Source organism: Centrocercus urophasianus, unplaced genomic scaffold (genome assembly GCF_019232065.1).
Source record: "Centrocercus urophasianus isolate 14NV4802_14NV808 unplaced genomic scaffold, USGS_Curo_1.0 seq_10, whole genome shotgun sequence".
NCBI lineage: Eukaryota > Metazoa > Chordata > Aves > Galliformes > Phasianidae > Centrocercus > Centrocercus urophasianus.
The window spans coordinates 57,796,580-57,812,828 of NW_024884142.1; positions in this window are offsets into that span (position 1 = coordinate 57,796,580).

Genomic DNA, 16,249 nt, shown 5'->3' on the forward strand with positions numbered 1-16,249 from the left:
CTTTCTACTGGTTCACCTGTAAGGCAGGATGACACGTGGTTGGAAGAGGGCATTTCAGGGCAGCACTCATGGAATGATGCCAAGATATCATTCAGTGTCAGAGTGGATGCCTCCAAACCCCTCTGCCCGTACTGGACTTTGATCAAAATTAGCATCTCATGCTGAGGGGCAGGAATGTCCCCTCAACAGCACAGTCTGCTCTCTGTGCCAGCCAAAGCTGTAAGTACTTATGAACTTTCTGGGTCTCATGGCCCCTGTTCATGTACTTTAGTCAAACCCCTGTTGGTGTGTGAGCTGCCTTCAGCACTGATGGCATTGCTACTAGGAAGAATCTGCAAAACAAACCATGATTCCCCTGTTATGAACTCCACATTACAATTAATTCCTTGCACCATTTGCTGAGATCTGGACAGAAATGTCCTGTGTCTGACCCGGAAACCCATGGGATGCTCTCCACATTCCTGTCTATGTTCGGTGCACACAGTGTCCCTGTGCTGGGCACAGATGTGGGCACACGAGTGCTTGTAACTCTTTCACTGAACATAAACACACCAGATCTCTCCGAGCTAATTTCCAGTTCCCCAGAGTGTATATTTAGCAGTGCTAATGAAACTGAAAATAAACACCTTGGCTTACATCTAGCAGATGATGATATTTTTCCTTTAGCCGCTCCTCAGGCTGCCACACGTCTCCATCTTGCACTCTGGGGCCACTCAACAGCTGAGCCACTCCTTGGCTGCCACTCTGATCCTCAATTCCACCTTCCTCTGCTGTAGCATAGGGCCAGGCTGGCGTCTTGCTGTCTGTGCTGTAACTGCTGTCTGAACGAAGAAGGTTTGTGTTACTTCTATCTGATGGACTATCCTTTGCTAAGGAACTTACCCTGAGTGGTTTGGGTAAGGAGAAAGAGGACATCAGGCCTAAAAGATTCATAAACAGTTATCAGAGAAATCTTGCATTGTAAAAATTAGCCTAATGATCATAGAACTACAGAATGGTTTGAGTTGGAAGGGACATCAAAGATTCTCAAGCTTCAACCTTCCTGCCGTGGGCAGGGTTGCCATCCACTAGATCTCGCTGTCTTGGGCCCCATCTAACCTGGCCTTGGAAAAGATGAAGTAACAGAACCATTTTGACGATGAAAGTCATTTGCTGTCACACATAAAAGGTTTATTTTGTCTCTACGACTACCAGTGGGTTGCGGTGAGGTCTCAGTGATCATTAACCTCCTTAGTGCAATAAGGTGTGAGGCAGTAATTACTGCTTTCCTGGCATGTTGTGGCAGCAATCTCCTGACAGCAATCTCCAAGGTAGGGAACTGCTAGGTTAGGGCAGAGCATGGTGAGTTTTCATGATGGCAATCTGAGTCACCCACTCAAGCAACCTGGGTCTGCAGCTGCAAAACCAGTGCTGTCCTACTCAGCTGCCTCATGCTGTGTGAGCGGCCTGAGCCATGGCCACTGCCAGGAGGCAAAGCAGACCACAAGGAAATGGTGCTGCCACAGCTGGAGTTAGCCCAGAGATGTGATTATCGTGGCTGGATACAAAGAATTATTTCCTCAAAGTAAAACCTGTGCTTGAGTTGCACTTGTACACACATTACATGTCATTAGGGACTCATAAGGTATAACCAGTAAGTTGAGACTAGAGCTGTTTCTAGAGCTGATGTATAATTTCTAGGCTAAATACATCTTCAACACAACACCCAGTTCCTTCTAAAAGGTATTTTGTTTCTTGGATTTCATTTTTATTACTTGGTTTTTTTTTTGTTTTTTTTTTTTTTTTTTAGTTGTTTTCCTTTAAAGTGCTGGGTTAAATACCCCATATATACTATGAGGCATTTGATTGGACAAGAGGTAATGGCCTCAAGTTGCAATAGGGGAGCTTCAGGTTGGATATAAGGAAAAGTTTTTCTCAGAGTAGTGGTGCATTGGCAAAAACTGTCCAGGGATGTGGTGAGGTCACTGTCCCTGAGGGTGTTTGAGAACCATGTAGATGTGGCACTGAGAGATGTGGTCAGTGGGCATGGTGGGAGTGGACTGGTAGCTGGATGGGGTGATCTTAGTAGCCTTTTCCAATCTTAATGATTCCATGATACTATGAGCACATCCACATTAAACAAATCAGGTATTTTTATGCTTTCAACTGTCTTTTACCTTATAATCAGTATGTTTTCATTTGGTATCAGTGATGATTGCATATTCCTATAGTTGGAATTACTGTAATAGTGTAAAATCTCCTGAGTTTTGACAGGCTGTGCAAGGCATTTCTGCAATCATGGGGGACCTTGCTCTGCAGTACCCTCTAGACTTTAATCTGGATGTAGATGTCTCACTGGCAATCTTTGCATCAGAAGAATGGGCAAAAAGGATGAACAAGCATCTCTTTAATTCTTTCTAGAGTTCTTCCCTTTTCAGTAATTAAGAAAACAAAAATAGGACGTGGTGGTGTGGAGATAACTGCAGGCTATCAACTTGGAGAAAGAACAGAAGATGTTAAAATAGAAGTGATAAAAGAGTACCAGCCCCATCACTCCTGAGTTCACCTGCAAACCTCCTAATATAGACTGGTCTCTCCAGGGACTTCATAGGGCACAATGAGACCAGTTTGCCATCTGGTCTGATGTGTAAATGACAAATTTGGTGAAATCTGTTCTTTGCACGCGTTTTGCTGGAGCTGTAAACACCTATGTGGTGTTTACTGTCTTCACATGGTGTTTACTGTCTTGCTTTAATCTCTTACCTTGTGCTGGGCAATTTATTATTCTTTTATCAATCAAATATGCTTGGATTTTGTGTCATAAAAAGAAGGGGGGGACCTATACGCAAGTTTAAGCTGAATTTTACCATGCACTTCAGTCAAAACCAAAGAAAACAGAATTATGGTAACACTGAAATATTTTGCTTCCACATTATTAATGACCTGTCTCATGCTGGAAAAGTAAACATATATAGGATATGTATACTATGTATACCATATATAAGCGTATATACATATATATATGTGTGTGTGTGATTATTTCTGAAATATGTTAGTTGCCTTTAAAATCAGATTTCTTATTTTGGAGTTGACCTGAGGAAAAAGTGAGCGTTTGAACTGGTTCAAAACATTCTTGTTTGTTGCTCTGCTTCTTTGGTCAGGAAATAATTTAATTCCTATACAGACAGCTTTTTTTTTGTTGATAGTGTTTTTTCTTTCTTGGGTTTGGCAGTCAATTACAAAAGGTCTTTAATTGTCCAAACGTACTGATAAATGGAAGTTATTGGGAAAGTCATCTGTTATTTAAGAAAACTGCTGTGATGCATAAACCTCACAGAAAGAAAGGAGCAAGGTTTTTGCTGGAGCTCCCTAAATCAAGTTTAGAGGATTGTGTTATGGCTGTCTTCCAGTACAGATAATCCAGGCAGATGATTAGAAATGAGAACTTCTCTTTTTGCAATTCAACAGCAAACCTCTGCAAGAAAAAAATCACAGTTCTCCTTGCAGTACTCCAGGGCTGTACATTGAGCCTAACTGTGTGCTCTGTGCCACTACCGCAGGAGTTCTGGGCGAATGGGAACACAGAAGTCCTCTCACTTGCTGTTCTCTGCCCGTGCAGCTCTAAATCATCAGCTGTACATCCTCTGGTTCTGCAAGCCACATTTTGTCTCACAGTAGTTTAGAACTTGATACAAAGACAAGACCCAAGCACCCATTTCAACATTCTGGAATGATGAGGGGCTTTTTGCTGAAATGCCTGGCTAGAATTAATAGCTCCTTGTTTGCTCTCGTTCTTAGCAATGAAGTGCTCTGTTTCAGAGGTTGGAACGTGCATAAATAAGATAATGACCATTTAGATATAAAATGAGCTGATAAAACATAATAAGCTGTTAAAAATGATCGTTTTATTCCAGATCTTTGATTTATACCTGAACAGTGCTGAATGTTGTGGTACTGAAAAAGGAACCATTTATGTGTTCAGCATTAAAACCAATCTGACAGGCTGCAGAAGCAGAGTGGTAATGTGTACAAAGGACTGCTGTTAGACAGTTTGATGCTGAAGCAAACAGTTCTGCGGTTTTCCTGTCTTCTCTTGCTGCTGCTGCTCTGCAAAAGTTTCTTATTATTCACCCTAACATTCATGAGAACTGCTGATATTACCAGAAAGTACAGTGACAAGGAAAAGTTCGCATAAACTTAATGCATGGTTTGAATAACATCATTAGTAAGATACTGAAAGCATTAGGCAACAAAAGCAATTATGCATATTCTGCGAAATTGTAATTTTCTTTGAAGTACTGACAGACAATAATCAAAGAGCTGATGTTGTTCAGTCCATGGGAGCTGATCTTTCTACAAACATGTATTTGTTTCACATGTTGCTTCAGAATATACAAGTAAAGAAGGAATCTCAGCCAAAAAAAGTCAGATACAGAAGGTCTACCATAGGTAAATAGAAAAATAAAATGAAGAACAGCCATTTTCTCCAGCTACATTCCTTGAATTAACAGCCATAATTACAATTTGCAATCTAAATTAATGAAATATGTTTAAAAAAAAAAAAAATCAGGATAAACAGATGTGTATATTGAGGAAATGAAGAGAAAAATATTCTCTCAAAAGCCACTTTGTAGGTAATCCTTCATGCAGAAAGAAAGGATTTTTTGAGAGTTGCTGAGTTTTAGGCACCTATCACCAAAAAGGTCATTGAGTTCTTCTGGCTCTACAACCAGTCTGATGTGTGGTTTTAATCATGTCTGGAGCCAACAGTTAGCCTGAAATTACTTTAAGGAATGTTCATTTTTTCATCTTGAGTTGCATCTGGCTCCTTCAGGATTTGCATCTTATCTCCTGCCTCCACTCCACTCCTGCACTATCAGCTTCTGTTGCTGCCCCCACCACAGTGTTCTGTTTTCTTTCAAGTCTTCTGCATCTTCCATCCTTTGCCAAGCATTTATTGAATTGACCACAGGGCAGCTGGGCTGGTGGGGCCTGTGGAGACTAGTGGTCCTAACTTGTGTTAAATGTCAGCCCATAGATAAGGTTCTCTGGGTCCTCATCTAGCCAATGCTGCTGCCTCCTTTCCCTTCAGCCCCTGTGCAATACCCCCCACTCTTCCTCACATCTCTTTTGGTCCCTCAAAAACTTGCACCAGTATTTACCACACACCCTGCCATGGGCTATGGCCAGTCGGTCTTGTAGCTGGTGAGCCCAATGCTAACCAGGCCAGCAGTTCACTCAAGATGGAAAAGAGAAGAGAGATGTGGCACTACTCTCTGTCAGCACTTCCTTCTCCACCTACTTGCTGTTTTATGTTCAGTATGTGTGAAACCTCACTGTCTCTGGGAACTATACCTTTATCAGACATGGCTTGAACTTGGCTCAGAAGCAACCAGGACTACACTGGCAGACAGGTGGTGTGATTGAAGCAGTTCTACTCCCTAAGGCTCTTGTCTGCTGCTTTGAGTGCATCACTGTAATGTGCTGAGGTGCTCGGGTGGGCTGGTGTGAGGACAAAAGCAAGCCTGGAGTATTGGCCTAAGGTTCCCTTCTAGCTATCTGGTTCCTGGGGGGTTTAAATGACAAAATGCTGTCTCTTTCTGCAGACAGAGCCAAACCTGAACATGAGGATGGGAAGCTTTCCAGCACAGGCTGTCTGCAGTCTGTGCTCTGCACAGTGGGAGAAGAGCTCTCTCTTTGTATCTCAGCGTTAACAAAGTAAACATAATTGTTATTAATGGTGATTACTTGTAATGGAGCTCTGCAGAGCGCAGTGATACAAATGTTCCCATTATGATGGTTTCACATAAACAGTAACTGCTGGCAAGTCTCCTAATGTTTCTTTATTGACCTTCAGACTTCTGATGATGCACATATTGTCTTCGCAAACACAGTACAGAGTAATTTCTCCAATGTGCTTGCAAGAACCTTTATCAGCCAATAATCTTCTAGTTATATAGAGTAAGGGCCTAATGGGGAGAACAAGATCACTGTTGACATCAGGTAATTTTTTTCCTAACTGGTGCTATTGAACTGTTCTGCTTGAAGATATCCAAAAAGAGCAGCCAAGTGATGTTTCTGACCGAAGAGTGCCTTTCCAGCTGAGCCCATCTGGATCTACCTGTCCATCATCCATGGACAGCTGATGTTGTCCAGGGCAGATGCTGGGTTTTCAGGCTTGGACTGACTCAGTCCCACATCTGCTGTCTGACTCTGCTCTGCACCTCCTGTCTGGCTTTGAGCAAATGGCTTCATCCTGCTGTGCATCATCTGCTGTAATGAGGAGCGAGGCTAACAGGGTTTGCTTTGGTCTGTTTCAGATTGTAAGATCTCTCAATTGCTTTATGCACTTCTGAGGTTACTTAGCATGCTGACATTTTAACTTCCATTGTGGCCTCAATTTAGGCCATAGAAACCTACAAATTTTCTGTAACTCTTCCAGGATCCTGTAGATCAAAGTCTCAAAGTCAGAAAGTTCTTGAATTGCTGCAGGGAGCATGATGAACACTGGACAGACGTAGCCCCTCAGGGGAGGACAGACAAGTCCTAAGCCAGCCATAAAGCCTCCCTCCCCCACACCAGCATCCTCATGAACTGAGTAGAATTTGGGTTTTAATTTATGGCTTTGCTGAATGGAGCTCTGGAACAAACTCAGTTTCATTTATCATCTGTCAAATGAAAACAACAGAAGCACAGTGAGTCTGGCACTATCACTGTTCAGAAAATATGCTGGTTCACGTGACTTTAAAAGCAGTAATTTTGTATATTTAAAGTAAGAGGCTCTTCAGCATCCCAAGAAACAAAATCAGAATTAAAATGTACAGTACTTAGGCATGGAACGAGAAATTTTATAGCTCAGACCACACCTCTTGTAGTCCATTCATAGGCTGTCTAACCCTGAGGTCAATCTCAAACGATTACAATAAACACAGGAGATGGGAATTTCTGTATCTTATTGTTGGTATCAGAAGATCCAAAGTTTGAGGATATGTGGACTACTATAACCCTTCTGAGTCTGGAAGAGGATGTTTTTGTTAAAATCAATTTGGTATCTTCTGTGACTAATTCTTTTTTCAAATACTTTCGAGGTGAGGACTGGAAGAGAGGCAGTGGTGCCAAACAGCTGACACAGCCAGTGTATTTCACCATGAATTTAAGAGAGCTCTCACTGATATTTAACCAGTATTTAAGGAAAGAGGGTCAGACGTTACAATGAAGGAATAATGTCAGTAATATCCAAAACTAGTTGCAGAACTGAAATGAGTTGGTTTAACCTCTCTCCAAACTGAATTTGAAGGTAATATGTTCTAAAGAACAGTCATATTTTAAAATGTTATTTTATTTATTTATTTATTTATTTATTTATTTAGGTCCAGAATTTGAGACTGGGTTACAATAGTTACCAGCTAAAGCAGCTAGGATATAAAACTTAGAACACGTTAAGTAAATACAAATTTGCACTGGGTAAGGGTGCATTTGTGTAAATGTAGAGTTACACTCTTTATGTCTGCACAGAACACCAGGTTCTAAAAGGGGCTTGCAATTCACCTCTGCAAATTAGTAAAATGAAGATTGGTACTAATTTAAATATATTGCCTTTTCACTGATGATAATTTGAGCGGAAACACCAATCAATGTGTTTATCTGCCAGCAATGAATGGAACGTCAAGCAGCGGATGAGCAATAGTTGGTGCTGCAGACTGCAAGGGCAGGGGCTGTTGTTTGACTATCAGCTGCTCTTGGTCCAGGTTAAGATATTGCTGTCTCCCAGCTGTTCATCACTCATTCTTCTCCAAAACCTCCTCTGTGCTGGTTTACCAGCTCAGCTCAGAACTCTGGATTAAAAAAGAAGTAAAACGTTTTAAATAGCAGCAGGCCTTAATTTGGACCAGGGTGCAGAAGCAGGTTACTGATTGATGAGCCAAATAGGTAAACTAGCAGAAGCTGTTCCCCACGACAGACGTATTTATGTATGCCCTTTCCCTTAGGGCCTGTAACTGAATGCAAGTAATCCTTAATGGAACTTCTTGGTGGCTGCACTCAAATCATTTGCATTCCAGTAATTTTAGGATGGCCTGTCTTGCAATTTTATCATTAAACCTTTTAGCACACTGATCGTCACAGCTTCCAATTTTATTGGATGATTTTAAATGTGCAGAAAAATTAACATAGGTAGAGGCAGGAAACAAAACAAAATAAGAAAAAAGAAAGAGATTTGAATGTTCCAGACAGTGATAGACTTATTCTTAGAGGAAAATTTGTTTGAAATAGAGTTCCTCTTTCCTGCCCCTCTCCAGATATGTTGTATTTCATTAAGAATGCTAAGGAATAAAACCTAAAATCTAAAACATTCTGATTAAGGATGGCACCATGTTTCCTGGAGTTTATGATCCTATTCTGTGTAGTTAAGATCTGCTGGCTAACAAAAATCTGGAAAAGAAGAAATGTTTAAATAATAATGGGAAAATTTGAAATAGTAATTGAAAGAGGATGTGCGAATTGAGACTTTCTACAGTGAAAAGGTGTGAATGCATTTTTCTAAACAGCCTTCTCAATAAGAAGTCACTTTATGAATAAAATATCAGCAAAATCTCACTCACTGCTATTTTTCTCAATCTTATTTTGTTTCCTTTAGTTCTAATTTTGATTATTTTGTGGGATGAAACAAATATCAAGTTTAGTCACCAAATCCTATTTAGTTAAATCTCTTCAATGTCTCATAGAATCAGTTCCACAGTAAAAGTTCTGTGGCATGTGGATCCTATTGTGCCATACCTTTTGTTTTATATAGTTGCCAACAAGTTGTCAATGATGAAACACTTTATTAATGAATAGAGAAGGAGTGGAAGCAGTGTTTAGGATCCAAATGTCCAGATTTGCTGGTGTCTCTTACAACACTCTTCTACACAGCAAAGTTCAGATGTGTCACAATAGTGCAGCTGTCTGCAAACCCATAAGCTTTTCTTTGCATGTGATGTGAGGACAAAGATGAAATTATGTTACTGCTGACCTTATAAGTTGAGAGCACATTCCTCATAGGAGTTTCAGAACCCAATGGTCGTCACTGAATTGGTGTGTAGTCCTCAACAAGTCATTCAACCACAAAGCCTAGCATCCCCATTTTCAAGAATAATAATTCCTACTGCAAGCCTAGGCTGTGACTCAGCAGAAATGCAAACAAGGAGCACTAGCAATGATTTTTGTTTTAACCTTAGATTTATAGTTATGTATCAAATTATTTAACCATGATCAAACAGGCAAAAGTCCCACTGAAATCTATTTGTGTTTTGTTTACATTATTTGGACTGATACTTAATATTATTTTTAGAGCAGCATGTCCACAGAATGCCATGCATAGAAAAAAAGGTCTGTGCTGATGGTAGGTTACATCTTAAACTGTACATCTGTAGTCCCAAAGGAAAACAAACAGCAAAGAATTTGTCTTTCTCTGATTGGACAGTGTAATGTGGTACCAGAAAGCACAGACTAGTACTTGCTTGTTGAGTTCCAACTAGGTGACATTTACAAGCATTCAGGTAATGAGTTACGGGCTCTTGAAATAGGAGATTTCTAATAGGAGCAATATAATATTCCATCCAGAAGAATGGATAGCTTTAAAGGTGTTTATGCTGTGGAATCCTTTTCATTATGGTAACAGAGATAAGATTTATTAGTCAAACACATGAAAGGAATATTCTGTAGATTTGAACATAAAATGCTATACGATGCTTTCAGTGTTTGTGAGATATTATGACACAAAATACAATACATATTTTACTGGTTTCTGGTGGTAGAAGTTTAGACATTAATGGCAACTCTGACAGCAAGGTTTTATGAGCCAGTTTGTTCTTTTAAAGAGAAATATGAAATGCCAGCATGCTGGGTCTGAAAGTCACAAGATTGTAAATGTACGCAACAAGAAAAATCTGACAAAAACAATTCTAGGGATTGCTTCTCATTTTGGATATAAATGTCTTTTATTGCTTCAGACTTTGTTATGTAAGTTGTTCACTCAACAGCATGGACTTCCTTTGAAAAGACAAAGCACAAAACCTTCAGTAACATGTGATCTTATTACATCACTGTTTAGTTTATCTTGTGATTCAAGAACTTGGCAATTCAATGTTACCAGGTTTTAATGGAATACATTCAAGGGCATAAATGAGTCACTTATTATTGCTTCTGACTTACTTATTTTTCCTGATAGTCTCTAGCCTAATCCAATCTAGCACTGGGGTAAGGAAGGATGCTATGGCACCATAGCAAGGAGGGCATACTCCATAGTGACCACTACTAAGGTAAGACTCGAAGATTCCTCAGCTTTTTCAACAGGATTTATCTGAAGACTCATTCTTGATGTTATCACAGCCAGCTATCAAGTACCAGTTATCTTAAAGGGATTTGAATATCCTTTCAATTGTATTAGTATAAATAAATGATAGCTGTGATGCATGTACAAATGAGTAGAGGAAAGAAAAAAAACCAAAAAATTTAATGCATGGTCAACCTTGCTTCCTTTTCAAAATATGCAGCCTGATGTGGTCAACATTTGAAGCTGCCTCCATTCTTTCTTTGTGGAGTAAAGCAGATTTTCGCCATGCTATTTTTTTTTGTTTTGTTTTGGAACAAAGTGACATTGAGGTCTTAGTCTAATGTATGAGCACTGTCCTTCTTTGGTCTTACAAAGTTGTCAGTGCTTGCAATATCTTAGGATCAGAAGATGCAGTATCTCACTTACCAGAAGGAAAATGGCCTGCTGTAGGAAATCTTACAGCTATAAATGAAGTCCTATGCCCAATGATTCATTCTGTAGACCTCATTTGACTCTGCACAATGTCTTTAACTGGACAGATCCAAACCTCTAGAATTTGTGTTTATGAAGGAGGAGGGATAGCTAAAGCCCTAGTAACTCTCCTGCACAGCTGTGACTGGAGGGAATCATGGGCTGAGAGCCCAACCAATGAAGCAAAGTTTTATTTTCGTCTCTGCAGCTGACCTGGATGTCCAGTCCTGGATATGTTGCAAGGGTGTGAAAGGGGTAGAATTTCTGAATCCTGATATGTTTTATTGTGGATAGTGAAAGTTCTTCCTTAATCCTTGGTCTTGTTTTTGAAATTCACTCTTTTTGAGAACTGGATATCTCTGTACTAGATCAATGCCATGGACATCAAGGTCTTTCCCCAGATGACTGAGCGCTTTGGGAATTCCCTACCCTGATCCAAGCAAGATGCTAAGAGATTCACTGGCATTGCTCAGTGGAGTTCCCCAGCACCATTCTCAAGAACTGGATCACTATGTATGAGGCTTTGTTCTTGGAAAAAGGGAGTGTGCAGGATGCCAAATTTGATCTGTGATTACAGGCAGAAACATTTAATATGAATAATCGGTCTATCTTCTATTTGCAGAGAGTACTGGTTGAGCCTGCTTGTTCAGAAAGAAAGAGTGGAAAGAGGGAAGTTACTATTGAAAGCCAAATTTTCAAATAGCTTAAAATACACCATACATTGTTTTTCTGTAAACTGCTAAATCTGAATATTCATTGTAAAACTGCTCTCCTGGTTACACTCTCTTCCAAGAAGAATTATTCTCTCCAGTACCATATTGACAGCCCTGCAGCCATGCAGTCTCTCTTTGCAGTGCCAAAATTGCAGCAGAACAGTTCCAGTTTTATCATGAAGAGCAAAGCATGTACTATTCATATTCTGTAGTAGCCACAGTAGTTGTCCCTGTGTCTGCTGTTCACCAAAACTTAATCCGTTGCTGGGAATTTTCACTGCATGTAGAAAGTTGATCCACATGAGAGCAAGTGCTGACAAAAACAAACAAACAAAAAAACCACCTATGTTCTTTATATTTATAAATATGTAAGTATATATATATATGCTAACGTATCTTCTAGTATGTCTTTTAGCACCCTAATATTTTATAATCTAATATGTACCAGTAACCTTTCCCATACAGAATGTGACCAGTAAATGTACCGACATTGCTGGTAAGAGCTCTGAAATGTAACTGCAGTTCAAGTTTCAGGCAAACTGGAAGAGTTTGTAAAAACCCCATGGTGTGAAACAAAAATTTTCAGGCTTAAACACTATAAATTTCTTTCACTGTTCTTCTTGCTGAGTGTATCCACCTACATGACTAAAAGCATATGTGATTGGGAGGTAATTCTCAGATGTAATGCTTGTATCTTTTTGTGAATGGTGCTGAGTTCTTACGAATCTTTTGGAGTGGCAGGAAATGAACTATGGCATAGCTATACCCATGCTGCAGGCTGTCTGCAGCTCCTTGTCTTGGTCTGCGGGCTCAGGCCACTGCTGTCCTCAAATGACTTTGAACCAGCCTGTCTACAAAAACAAAGTTAGTGTTCCACTGCAAGTCCTCTCAGTAGCAGATGCTCCTGCTTTGGCTTCAGGACAAGTTGTGTCTTGTATCTTTGGTGTACATGATGTATTGGTTTGCATACATAGGTGTTAGAGCTCTTTCTTGAAAGAAAATAACTCCTCTATAGGGCCTCACAGAGCTCCATGGTAACCTTCTGGTGACTTTTTGTTTCTAAACAGATGTTTTTGTATATGAATTTTATTTTATTTTTTTTAAAGAAACGTATACAAGTCTGGTAATTTGCAATTTCTTTTACTAGCATTGTACTAACCATGGTGGAATGACCAGAAATAAAAGACACACAGTTCACATTGTACCTTGTAGTTCCATTAAGCGGACAGTGGGAAGCAATTTGAAGTAAGTGATTTGTAAAGCAGTTCATTTAAAACATAATTTTTTAGACAGCTTGGTGAAATTCACCAGTAAGTTTCTAAAGAAAAAAACAAACAAACAACAGCAACAAAAATACAACCTGACAATGCTTTGAAGATTGATTCTTACCACAGTTTGAGTATATTATAGTTTAAATCTACTGCAATCCCAAAACTTGAATGTATCTGTGCACATGCTGTGAAGAGGCATGATTTCTTTATCTGTGTACTCTTATGGATTAGCGTGTACAGGCACAACCCAGCCTGATGTTCCTGTGTGACTAATGAGTATAGCTTCCTGACCAGTCTCAAAGATGGGGAGCTACCATGCCTTCCTGTGCATAAGCCATGATCAAAACTGAAGCCACAAGTTTGTGACGTGTTTGACAGCTTACTGATAGACCAACCAGCTCTAATTGCATTCCAGTTACTCCTGACTGCTCCTTTTCAATCTATCTATCACGATGCTGCCAAAGACAGAAATAAGCTACAGAACTGCACAACCAGCAGCAGTCTGTATTTGATATTCTGACCCGGTACTCCCAAGTTGAATCACCTGATGTAGCACTTGATCCTTAGCTCCTTTCCCCCTCAGATAAACACTGCAGCGGTAATTCCTGCTGCAGGAATGTTCTTTCATAAACGCTTTTGAAGTGAGGGAACCTGATCTCTTTTAAGATAATATATTATTGGTTAGATTTCATTGGAAGAGGATCCTCTATAAACCTTGCCTATTGTTTCCTCTCCAGACTAAAAGTTCAGTCAACTGAAACCTTAGTCCCTAGGGGAGCACTGATGGTACTTCTAATCGTAAGTGGAATATTTAGAAAACTTTTCTTTCATCTAATAAAACCATCCCCTTCTCTGCCAGCTCAGCTGACTATGCCACTTTCACAACTTAGAAATAGCCTCATGATCTGCTGATTTCTCTGCCATGTCTTCCAGTATTTGGTCTAAATTATCACAAGAAAATCTAACTAAAGCTTATTTTGCTGAAGTCTATAGCTTTTAATTCCATATAAAGTTGAAGGTGTCAGAACTAATGTTTTTGATGTTTCAATATTTACTTTAGTCCTCCCATGTAGTTCACTAAGACTAGCTGAAATATAAATGCTATAATTTTTTACAGCTATAGTGTGTTGTTTTTGTTTTTGTTTTTTTTAACCTATGAGAAAGGTATCTAACTATCACCTGAGAGTTTTCAATTTGGTTTTGATGAAAAGAGTTTTGATGCAGTAACATTATTTTTTTTCGCTCTGTGAAAAAGCATTGATCTTTTCTGTCTTGCTCCTCCATAGGTCTATGGCCAACAAAGGGAGTACAGTTGGACTGATTAAAACTAGATTGACTTGAAGGTATTTATATCCCAGTACCTGCGCTTCAGTGCATTCCCCCAGAACATATGCAGTACCCACCCACCACAACTTCTATGGTTGTAACCAGGTAGGCGGGCAATTATGCTGAAATTGAGACATCTGACCTGATGCAAATGTGGACTATCCCATCATAAAAACCTTCCCATACTGAAGATAGAATGATGCAAAAACAATCCTAAGCACCAAAATTCAAAAGAGCTGTTGTAACTGATTCTCTTTCATTCTGTATAGCAGGACTTCTAAAAGCTTAAACATGGCTACTATCAAAAACTTTGCAAAGGAGAATCTGACTCCTGCATCATTTCAAATTTATAGGTTATGTCTTTTTTAATGACAGAAGAGGTGCCTTACTGAAGGGAAAGGCTTTTACAGGAGACGTATTACCATAGAGATATTAAGTAAAGTTTCAAGTCTCCTTATGGCCCTAAGCTGAAAATGAACTCAGGAGGTGTAAAAAAACTTCTGCTGAGGTCTCTGTTGTTTGGAAATATTTTGCTCTCAAAGCTGTGCAGTGTAAATTGCTTATGAAGCTTTGTGGGCAGATCTCAGCTGTTTATTTTGCACACTGCTAAATATGAACATTCAAGCATTAATAAATCTACTTGCAAATGAGCTTCGGAAACATTTGTAATTTTTTTCTTCTACATCTCCATGTAAAAAGAATTTCCAGACACAAACAACTGTCAGAGAAAAACAACTGTGATTTGTTAGGATGTGAAACTAGAAAGTGCCTAAATTATTTGCCTTTATTAGAAAACATATTGGTAAACAGATTTCACCTTTTATGACCTCACGAAGAAATCTGCTTTATTTCATGCACAGTTAGCAGCTTACAGGAGATAGTCTGCACATCTCACTGACTGCTTCGGCATTTGATACAGGTTTTGCTTCAGACTTGGGAAGATAAGTGAATTACACTGCCACAAGAATCAATTTACACTTCGCTCTTCTGACAACTTCAGTGTCAGTGTCATGTACAGAACAATACCGGACCAGATACAGATGCTCATTTTCCATTTATGAGCAACCAGAATGAAGTTTCATTCATTTTGGACTTAAGCCAGTAGAAAAGAGCCTCTACAGTTGTTCACTGACAGTATTCTCCAAGACTTTTTGGCTTGTAGGGCAATGGTACTAAGCCAAACGGTGAGATTCCAACTTGCTGGATCAAACTGAATGGCAGAATAGGCTAGCTCAGGGCCTGCTCACGACTATGCACTAAAGCATTACAGAAGCAGCAGACTCTTCCCTGAATAGACCAAATGACCAGACGAGATTCAGCTGAGTCATGAGGGAAGTCTAAACCACAGAAGTTCATTTTCTTCATTCAAAAGAGACAAGTAAAACAAAAAGGCTCCATTTCCATCATTGAAGCGTGGTTGCTACGCACAGTCCATCAGAAACAAAAGCTCTACAACGCCCTATGTAATTAATACTATTGCAGCAGGTCGATCTGTCTGTCACAGACTATACTCCACTTTGTGGGGAGAAGCAACAACAAAGCAAACTAAATCTGTCCCACAGAAGACATTACCAATAAACGGCAGCAGTTGCGAAAACCAGTGAGTGCTTACATGGATTCTGCCCAGCAATTTGTGTAATTGCCTGCTGCGCAGATGAAATTATTTTGCTTGGCTTCTGTGAGTCACGGAGCTGGTCCCTACCATTTTCTGGAGCTCACTTGGCCAGATGATTATGTCCTGATCCTATAATCAAATCTATAAAGGAAATATATGGCCTGTTCTCAGGATCGAGGAAGATCAAGGCTGTAGTATAAGGGTGGGGCAAACCTGAGAATGCTTATTAAAGGAAGAGCTGGCAATGATGCCTTCTGTTGAGGTCATCCTAGGTTTTCTTATGTTCCAAACATTAACACAGTGGCTTCTTTTACATCTATCTTTCTTCCATGCTCTCTTATTTTTAGAGTAAGTAGAGGTAATAAGTTCTAAGGATTCTAAATGTTTAAACTTGCAACTTCCATGTCTTTTACTTGCTCCCACACTGAAGTCACAGAATCACAGGATCGTAGAATGGCCTGGGTTGAAAAGGACCAGGATGATCATCTAGTTTCAACCCCCCTGCTATGTGCAGGGTCACCAACCACCAGACCAACTGCCCAGAGCCACATCCAGCCTGGCC